Here is a 10946-nt window from a genome sequence, read left to right on the forward strand (position 1 = left end):
ATAATGCCATCTAACCAATCAAAGAATGTTAGCTATATGCAGTTATCTTAGACAGCCAGCTAACGTTAGCTATTTAGCCAACTAGCTATTAGCCTAAACAGCATAACCAACCAGCGCGGTTACGGTCAGCAGAGACCAACTACCGGAGACCAATTATAACCCATCTAACAGTAAGCCAAGGTGTAAAAAGTTACAAAACTCCCGAGGTCGAATTCACAGAAAACATGCTGAAAAGTAGTGATGGGGAAACAAAGCTTTCTGAAGTATTGGCTCTTTCCAGATAATAATTTAAAAATAAATACATAGGTTCATTACTCAAGGCTTTGAGCGACACAGAATTTAGAATGGCCACATTTTGAAAAATGACATCCCACACGGTAGCAGCGTAGCCTTCATGTCTTCTACGAAACCACGGGCCCTGATCGAGAGCATCAAGTCCATGCTGCATTGTGGGTAAACGGTGACTGGCTGACTGATTTATAAATAATAATGAGTAGTTATTTATGGCGCAAGGTGATTTATAAATTAAGTGATTTGTAAATTAGTCAGTCAGCAGCCACCTGCACTGGCGGCTGCAATGTCGAACGAGCCCAAATTCATCAATACCAAACCACTCAGGTGTTCAACGAAATGATTCTTCAGACGTCATTGATCACGTGCTGCTGATAAAGGGACTATGCTTTGAATTATACCGCTTAGCGACTTCAGTACATGCCTCATAGCTCCAGTCTCAAACTTAACCCCGTTCCTGATGATGAAGAAGAGGTGGTCTGCCTGCTGGATGAAGAAAGACGCTCTCGTGGAAAAGGAGGCTGTTACAATACAAAAACAAGTAGAGGTTGAGGCTGTTATCGTGAAAGAAGAAGAGAAAGAGGTCTCAGTTAAAGAAGAGGAAGACTCGTTCAGAGTCAAAGTGAAAGAAGTGGAGGGGGAAGTGACTGTCACATCGAAAAATGAAGAAGAGGAGGAAACTGGATATCTGGGCCCGGTTTCCCAAGCGCATCTTAAGGCGTCCGATGGTTCTAACGATGAACGGGCCCTGATTAACACTAGTAAGTACTGTCTTAAAAACAGAAGCACAAACTCTGCGGTTGTTGAACTGATGTGTGGTGTTAAAGGGGAAATTTGCATTTGCTACATCCATATTTTGACTTATTATTTAGTTATAGGCATTGATTCTTGAAGAATATAACGCATGCCTTATGAACTTAGTTCAACTGTTTACCACATCAGAACAACCCCAAATAAGCTGTTTTTTACTCCAATGTTTAGAAACAATGTAAACCAACACTGTACAGCCTCAACATGGTTAAAACTATAATGTTGATATCATGGATGGTCAGTCCTTGCATCCATAGGTCTGTCTATGAATTTGAGAGTAGTTACATTTCTCCAGCCCCATCCATCTTATTACCAAAACAGTGGTGTAATTACAGCTTTGTTATTGGTTGAACTGCAGATTGTTTGATTGCTGTGTGTCTTTTTTAAAGGGGCCACCTAGTTTTTCAACAAACAAAATGGCTGCCTAGGGACCTGAGCTGTGTTAGAATACTCATACTAACTGTACTATTTGATGTTAATTGAGTATATAGTTTGCTTATTATAGTATGATGTAGTTAGTATGCCAAAAGTTCCCGGCTGTCGTACTAAATTCACCAAAATATGAAATATACACGCAGTACTTTACGGCCCATAATGCAATTCTTCAGGAAATGGGCGTGACTTCATATCGATTTCAGATTTGAAGAAAATGGAGGAAAATATTCAGCCAAAGTCCAACGAGAGCGGATACAAATGAACTGCTTTAAAAACCTGTTGGGACTAGGGGGCAGTATTTTATTCATTTTTGCAAAAATAACGTTCCCAAATTAAACAGGATATTTTGTCAGGACAAGATGCTAGAATATGCATATAATTGACAGCTTAGGATGGAACACACTCTAAAGTTTCCAAAACTGTAAAAAATAAAAAAAATATGAGTATAACAGAACTGATGTTACAGGCGAAAGCCTGAGAAAAATCTAATCCAGAAGTGACTCATCTTTTGAAAGCCCTGCGTTCCGATGTGTCCCTATTGAGCTGTGAATGCCCTATCAACCAGATTACGCTTACTACGTATTCCCCAAGGTGTCTACAGCATTGTGACATAGTTTTACGCATTTATATTGAAAAATACCCGTAGGCGGCTTCAAGTGCGCAAGTGGTCACCTGACGCTCCCTGAGAAATTCTCGCATAAAATACAGAGGTAGCCATTTTTCCAATCGCTTCTACTGAGAAACCAAATGTCCCGGTTGATATATTATCGAATAGATATTTGAAAAACACTGAGGATTGATTATAAACAACGTTTGCCATGTTTCTGTCGATATTATGGAGCTAATTTGGAATATTTTTCGCCGATGTCATGACTGCAATTTCCGGTCGATTTCTCAGCCAAACGTGAAGAACAAACGGAGCTATTTCGCCTACAAAAATAATCCTTTGGGAAAAAATGAACTTTGGCTCTCTACCTGGGAGTCTCGTGAGGGAAAACATCCGAAGTTCGTCAAAGGTAAACGATTTAATTTGATTGCTTTCCTGATTTCCGTGACAAGGTTGCCTGCTGCTAGCAAGGCATAATGCTATGCTAGGCTATCGATAAACTTACACAAATGCTTGTCTAGCTTTGGCTGTAAAGCATATTTTGAAAATCTGAGATGACAGGGTGATAAACAAAAGGCTAAGCTGTGTTCCAATATATTTCACTTGTGATTTTCATGAATAGGAATACTTTCTAGGAAGATTTATGTCCGTTGCGTTATGCTAATTAGTGTCAGATGATAACGGTCCCGTTCACGGGCTGGGGTGTCACTAGAGGTTAAATAATTATGACAAATGTTGAGCAATGTAATAAAGTACTTGCCAGTATAGTAACGATATTCTAACTAACTACCCAATGTTTATTAAATTGATTGGAGAGCAGAATAACTGATGGATTTAACCTTTCTGATCTCCCCATCCCGGATCCGGGATCGTGAATACAGACTCAAGCTCATTACCATAACGCAACGTTAACTATTCATGAAAATCGCAAATGAAATGAAATAAATATGCTAGCTCTCAAGCTTAGCCTTTTGTTAACACTGTCATCTCAGATTTTCAAAATATGCTTCTCAACCATTGCAAAACAAGCATTTGTGTAACAGTATTGATGGCTAACGTAGCATTTAGCATTAGCATTCAGCTGGCAACATTTACACAAAAAAACAGAAAAGCATTCAAATAAAATCATTTACCTTTGAAGAACTTCAGATGTTTTCAATGAGGAGACTCTCAGATAGCAAATGTTCAGTTTTTCCTGAAAGATTACTTGTTTAGGACAAATCGCTCCGTTTTCTGCGTCACGTTTAGCTATGAAAAAACCCCTGTATCCAGGATTGTGTAAATCTATCAGCAAGCTCATTAGCATAACACAACGTTAACTATTTATGAAAATCGCAAATGAAATGAAATAAATATGCCATCTCTCAAGCTTAGCCTTTTGTAAACAACACTGTCATCTCAGATTTTCAAAATATGCTTCTCAACCATAGGAAAACAATCATTTGTGTAAAAGTAGCTAGCTAGCGTTAGCATTTCGCGTTAGCATTTAGCGTTAGCATTAGCGTTAGCATCCAGCACGGAACATTAACAAAAACATAAAAGCATTCAAATAAAATCATTTACCTTTGAAGAACTTCTGATGTTTTCAATGAGGATACTCTCAGTTAGATAGCAGATGCTCAGTTTTTCCAAAAAGATTCCTTGTGTATTAGAAATAGCTCCGTTTTATACATCACATTTGGCTACCAAAAAAAATCCGAAAATTCAGTCCTCAAAACGCGAACTTTTTTCCAAATTAACTCCATAATATCGACTGAAAACATGGCAAACGTTGTTTAGAATCAATCATCAAGGTGTTTTTCACATATCTCTTCATTGATACATCGTTCTTGGACACATGCTTTCTCCCCTGAATCAAATGGTAAAGTAGAAGCAGCTGGCAATTGCGCACCGAATTCGACGCAGGACACCAGGCGGACACTTGGAAAATGTAGTCTCTTATGGTCAATCTTCCAATGATATGCCTACAAATACGTCACAATGCTGCTAAGACCTTGGGCGAACGACAGAAAGTGTAGGCTCATTCGTTGCGCAATCACAGCCATATAACGAGAGAATGGAAAACAGAGCTTCAGAAATTCTGCTAATTCCTGGGTGATGCATCATCTTGGTTTCGCCTGTAGAATGAGTTCTGGGGCACTTACAGACAAAACTTTGCAGATTCTGAAACTTCAGAGTGTTTTCTTTCCAAAACTGTCAAGAATATGCATAGTCGAGCATCTTTTCGTGACAAAATATCGCGCTTAAAACGGGAACGTTTTTTATCCAAAAATGAAATAGCGCCCCTAGAGCTCTAACAGGTTAATAACACTCAACACCCGTTGAATATGGCCGGTGTCAGTAAACATCTGCAAAAATGCTCAAATTAGATTGTTGCCAGCAGCACAGTTAGTCACCAACGCTCTGGATAACATGAAAACAGCCTAACCAGCTCTGCTAGGGCAAGTAAAATGGTAAGAGTGAGGTTTTCTCTGATTTGTCTAGCAAGCTATCCAACGTTAGCCAGTTAGCTTGGGTGCTTTACTGTCATTGCGAGGTCAGAACGCTTGGATCAACCCTACTCCTCAGCCATATAGTGTTAGTTTACAAACAGTGGTGTTATACGAGCTTATGTTTTGGTTTCTGGTGGGGTAATACGGCTGAAACATTTGAGGCATTTATTTGTTATGTTCTCCAAGAATCAGTGGAATCAATGGTTATATAGTAAATGGGTCTTTCTATAACTGCCAGTGTAGATTTCCTGCAGGGGTCAAATTGTTAGAGCTGTTGATAAGTCATTGGATAATATTCTGGCAATTATTTTCATGCCATTACATTAAAGACGAAAGATTGTCTTTTCTTAGCAAGGTGTTGCTCAAATAATGTTAGGTGCTAATCTCTAGTTAGCGGGCTAGCTAGCTTGCTAAATGTATTAAGAGTCAGAGCAAACGTAGCTAGCTAATACTGCCTGGTACCAGTGCTGGTGTAGGCCTAGATAAGCATCAAATCAAATCAAATTTATTTATATAGCCCTTCGTACATCAGCTGATATCTCAAAGTGCTGTACAGAAACCCAGCCTAAAACCCCAAACAGCAAGCAATGCAGGTGTAGAAGCACGGTGGCTAGGAAAAACTCCCTAGAAAGGCCAAAACCTAGGAAGAAACCTAGAGAGGAACCAGGCTATGTGGGGTGGCCAGTCCTCTTCTGGCTGTGCCGGGTGGAGATTATAACAAAACATGGTCAAGATGTTCAAATGTTCATAAATGACCAGCATGGTCGAATAATAATAATAATAAGGCAGAATAGTTGAAACTGGTGCAGCAGCACAGTCAGGTGGACTGGGGACAGCAAGGAGTCATCATGTCAGTTATTCCTGGGGCCTGGTCCTAGGGCTCAGGTCCTCCGAGAGAGAGAAAGAAAGAGAGAATTAGAGAGAGCATATGTGGGATGGCCAGTCCTCTTCTGGCTGTGCCGGGTGGAGATTATAACAAAACATGGTCAAGATGTTCAAATGTTCATAAATTACCAGCATGGTCGAATAATAATAAGGCAGAATAGTTGAAACTGGAGCATCAGCACAGCCAGGTGGACTGGGGACTGCAAGGAGTCATCATGTCAGGTAGTCCTGGGGCATGGTCCTAGGGCTCAGGTCCTCCGAGAGAGAGAAAGAGAGAAGGAGAGAATTAGAGAACGCACACTTAGATTCACACAGGACACCAAATAGGACAGGAGAAGTACTCCAGATATAACAAACTGACCCCAGCCCCCCGACACATAAACTACTGCAGCATAAATACTGGAGCATGTATGTGCAGCGGTATCTTATCAGAAAGGAGTAGGCGAAGTATGAAGATGTTGGTTAGCTAGCAGGCTACATGAAGTAAGAAAACAAAATGTAATGTAACATCTAATTACGCTCAACTGGAAACACTGACCAACACTTTGGTTCCTACCATGTCTTCTTCTGAGGTTTATTGTCAGACTACACTCATCAGGTGTATTGCTGCCACCTACTGTACGGGGTTGTAAAAATAACCAAAACGCAAAAGAAATGGGATTAACAAATCATGCTAATTACGTAAAATAAAAAATAAACACTTCCCAAATTCACTCCAATACCCTGAATTTCAAACAAAAATGGTGCTATTCAGATCCCTACACAGGTTCAGGAACCTGGGAGGGGGGAACTTCTTCATTCAGTACTCCCTGTAACATTTTGTCTGAAGTCCTGGGGATCCAGAAATCTGTTTGCCGCCTTCACAATGATGTCTAGCTTCTTAGATGTCTTATTAGTTTATTATTAATGCAATTTATCACTGCAGCAGTGAGGGCAATGGAAACGCAATTTTAGAAACTGCTAGAACACTGTGGTGGTCTGCTTGAAACATGTTGGTATTACAGAGTTGGACACGGCCATGTTATTATCCCACACAGTCTATAAGCAATTTCTAATAAGCAATTTCATAAATGCGTGCAGCGTCTGGTTGCTCCTCATGACACACCACAGAGCAGCAAATATTCTTTACATCATCAACATAGGAATCCCCCGTTTTTATTAAATAATTGAGAAACACAAATTACTTGAGGGAACCAGAGATCAAGATAGGATAACCATTAGGAAAAACTCTTCCTCTTCCCGCTGCTGCTGGCCTTCATAAATTCTGACGTTATGCTCCTGAAGTTTCCAGTAATAGACTAAAACAGCAGTCGCCAACGTTTTCCATTTGGAGTGAACATTTATCTAACCATTTCTACTGATCTGGTGCCAGTTATGATTTTCATATTCACATTTTACTGGAACAGTTACATTTTTAATGCATCTCAAAATCATTGTCTGTGATTAATATACATTCTATATAAATTAAAATTATGTCTAAATAATGTTTACTGCCATTGACAACTATGTAAAAATAGCCTACATAAAGCCAACAAATAAAAACATCTAGAAAATATCCAGATAAAAATAAATCACATTGGCTGCGCATGGGCTGTCTACATAGAACTTTAAACAGTGTATCAATTATCACCTAGGTCTGTCCGAAACGTGATGGCAACATTGTATGAAATAGTTTGGGACAGACACAGCTGTAAGCTATTTGTGAAAGGGATAAGAAGTAATCAGGTATTGTATGACATTTCCACTGGATCAGAGCAGAGCATAACATTTTTCCATGCATAAACTCCTCCATGCTAATGCAGAAACCGCTCGTTATACCATAGACCTACCGTAGGACCCATAACTTCACCTAACAACAACATAGACCTACAGAAAGGTGCCTATATTGGAGACCAAAAGTTGTCTGGCACACTGTTTAGGATTTCAACAACTTTAAAAACGTATTTCTTGCATACAATCATCGATGTTACTACTAATGGCAAAACAAGACCAAATATAACTATTGCTGTTCACTTGACTGTCCAGACAAATGTCAAATAATTCACATTCATTACAGACATCATTGTTTGTACGACATAATGGCTATGCTGTTGGCATCTCCTTTTTACAGTGTATTTTTGCTGTTGTGGGCCTTAAACCAACTGTCCGACTTTTTGTTCACACAGGAGAGAGACTTAACTATCGTGGATCCTCTGGGGGGCCTCAACAACCTCATGATGCTGACGAGGCAGAGGCGAGTCTCTCCACTTCAAAACACCTCAAGAAACACCAGCAGAGACCCACAGGGAAGAAATCTCATTGCTGCTCTGACTGTGGGAAAGGTTGCAAATCTTCATCAGAACTTAAAATACACCAGAGAACACACACAGGAGAGAAACCTTATAGCTGTGGTCAATGTGGCAGGACTTTTACTAGATCTAATGGTCTGACAATACACCAGAGAACACACACAGGAGAGAAATCTTACAGCTGTGATCAATGTGGGAGGAGTTTTGTTCAAGCTAGCCATCTGACTCAACACCAGAGAACACACACAGGAGAGAAACCTTATAGCTGTGATCAATGTGGGAGGAGTTTTGTTCAAGCTAGCAATCTGACTCAGCACCAGAGAACACACACAGGAGAGAAGCCTTATAGCTGTGATCAATGTGGGAGGAGTTTTACTACATCTAGCATTCTGACAGTACACCAGAGAACACACACAGGAGAGAAACCTTATAGCTGTGATCAATGTGGGAGGAGTTTTGTTCAAGCTAGCCATCTGACTCAACACCAGAGAACACACACATGAGAGAAACCTTATACTTGTGATTTATGTGGGAGGAGTTTTGTTCAAGCTAGCAATCTGACTCAACACCAGAGAACACACACAGGAGAGAAACCTTTTAGCTGTGATCAATGTGACAAGAGATACTCTGATAACAGATCTCTGATCAAACATCAGAAAATACATGCATGAAGAAGTTGTTTCATGATATCACTGAAATAATGTCACAATGTAGAATGTTTTAACATTGTAGTAGGAGTATTTTAATGATGTCACAATGTAGAATGTTTTAACATTGTAGGAGTATTTTAATGATGTCACAATGTAGAATGTTTTAACATTGTAGTAGGAGTATTTTAATGATGTCACAATGTAGAATGTTTTAACATTGTAGTAGAAGTGTTTTAATGATGTTCTACCTTATCGTTTACCCTGTTCAATTGATTGTAGCATGATATGGATATTAGCCTCAGGGGAAAATCCAGGCTCTGAATTGAAATATTATTTAACAAAGTGAGTAACAAAAAAAGAGCTGTGTTACACTTACTGCGTTGGTGACCCACTTTAATCAAAATGCAGCACTTCAAAATGTAGCTAGCTGTTTTCTACTAGTTGAAAAAGCTGCTTGTTTAAAAAATACATGTAATATGATAATTGTTGCAGATGTTTGTATTTTCACACATGAAAGCAGTACAATAAATTGGACTATAATCAATTTAATTAACAATCTGACATCACTCCAGTATTTCTTGACAACATTCAAATGCTAATTGTCTTTGTTCCACTACTGAAGAAGCATGACTCAAATCACCTCATATTTCAAACATTCAGCCTGACAAAATATATGTTTTATTATTCCATGCCTCACCATTAAGTTACTACGGATATTGTAGGAGTTGGTTGCTGATTGTCTCAAGGGTCGGCAGTCAACCAGTTTTGTGTTTAGCCAGTGCGTTGCCATGGATCACAATTTATTTTGGCTGCACGTTTTTCCGTATTGGAGATGAGTTTTGTTTGGGCTCGTTCCAAGGGGACGAGACTTCTAGAAGCTAGTGGGATTTAGGATTCTATTGAAAGAAACGATTTAAAAAATAATACTATTGTATATTCTTATTTAGAAATTTGTTTTTGTCTTGTTTTTAATTGTTGACAGCCAGACACCATGTGTATTTTGTAGAACCATTGTAGTTGATTATGTGAAATGGAAGTTATTTTCTGTTGGGGGTGAGCAAACATGTTCAACAAAAATATAGGATATATTTGTTGTCTACAGGGGGAAGGTGCTACAGGCTTTGGTCTTCCATTTATGTTTTGAGGTTGGACTTTAGCAGGTATAGCTCGTTAGCAGGTAGGGTGCACTGATTGGTGTCACCTCATTAGTCAGTATGTGTTACACCTGTGCTGGCTTGTCCATCTTGTTAGTGAGAAGGTTTTTCACCTGAGCTGGTCCAGGTTCTATTTAAGAGTGCCTGGCCCAGTGCTCCAGTTGTCTTGATAGATGTGGAGAGTCAACACCTTTAGTTGCTCCACCTTTCTGGTTAAAATATGTTTTCATTCCAAGTTGAAGCTTCTTTCTGAAGAGAGCTTATTTTTTTAAATGAATCAATACAAGCAAACAAGATCGGTTCCGGGGATTGGTATGGCAAATACCTTACGATTTGCCTGGACTGAAAATGAGATGGAGCCGTGGAGTAGAGAGACATTTGGAAGGACTATTTTGATGGGATGCCTCAGGATAGAGGTGAAGGAAGTGCTCTGCCTTCAAGGGAACCCGAATGAGAAGGCTTTCGATGTGACGTTTCACAAAGAAGAAAAACACGACGAAGTAATGAAGATGGCAAAGGAAGCGGAGAAAACGGGACCCCTGTGCCATTATGCGGTGACCAGCCTGGCGAAGAACAACTTCAGGGTGGTCACCGTAACCATGTACAATCCGCACGTGAAAGATGAAGAGGTGAGGGCCTTTCTGGGGAGGTACATGGACAATGTCTCCTCAGCGAGGTACCTCAGGGACTCCCTGGGTTTCTGGAACGGGAGGAGAGGTTTCCAGGCGTTACTCAGGGAGTCCCCGAAGAGTGTGGATGGCTACCTCCATCCTCCGGCGATGTTCTCCCTGGGGGCTGACAGGGGAACACTCTACTATGCACGTCAGCCCCCGTTCTGCAGGCGTTGTATGGCCTACGGACATATCCTGGCCTCGTGCAGTGCCAAGAGGTGTCGATTTTGTGGGTCGGAAGAGCACGAGGCCAAGGAATGTGACGAGCCCAAGGCTTGTCATGGGTGTGGCTCAAGAGCACACCTGTGGCGTGATTGCCCGGCTCGTCACAGGTCATACGCGTCTGCAGCTGGGGGGGGAGCGGGGGATGGGGGGAGGAAAGAGAGGACGCTTGCGGATTGTACGGATGGCACAGGGGAAAGGACGGAGAAGGACGAAGAAGGGAAGAAGGAAGAGGCGAAAAGAAAGAGGAGAGAAGATGGAAAGAAGGAAAAAGAAGGAGAGATTAAAAAGAAGGTGGAAGAACGTGGAGGAGCAGAGAAGAGGGAGAAGGGGACAGTGGTACGAGAAGGAGTGGAAGAGGGAAGGGGGACAGTGACGGAGAAGGAGGGAGGAGTGGATGTGGGAGGGGAGGGGGTGGGAGGGGGGGGAGATGGGGGGAAG

At 40.8% G+C, this 10946-nt stretch overlaps 1 pseudogene; it reads left to right on the forward strand.

Annotated features, from left to right (window-relative positions):
* The first annotated feature begins 683 nt into the window (after positions 1-683).
* On the forward strand, positions 684-8513 carry LOC118938130 (annotated as a pseudogene).
* Positions 8514-10946: the final 2433 nt, after the last annotated feature.

The sequence above is a fragment of the Oncorhynchus mykiss genome, chromosome 13 (genome assembly GCF_013265735.2).
Source record: "Oncorhynchus mykiss isolate Arlee chromosome 13, USDA_OmykA_1.1, whole genome shotgun sequence".
NCBI classification, from domain to species: Eukaryota; Metazoa; Chordata; class Actinopteri; order Salmoniformes; family Salmonidae; genus Oncorhynchus; species Oncorhynchus mykiss.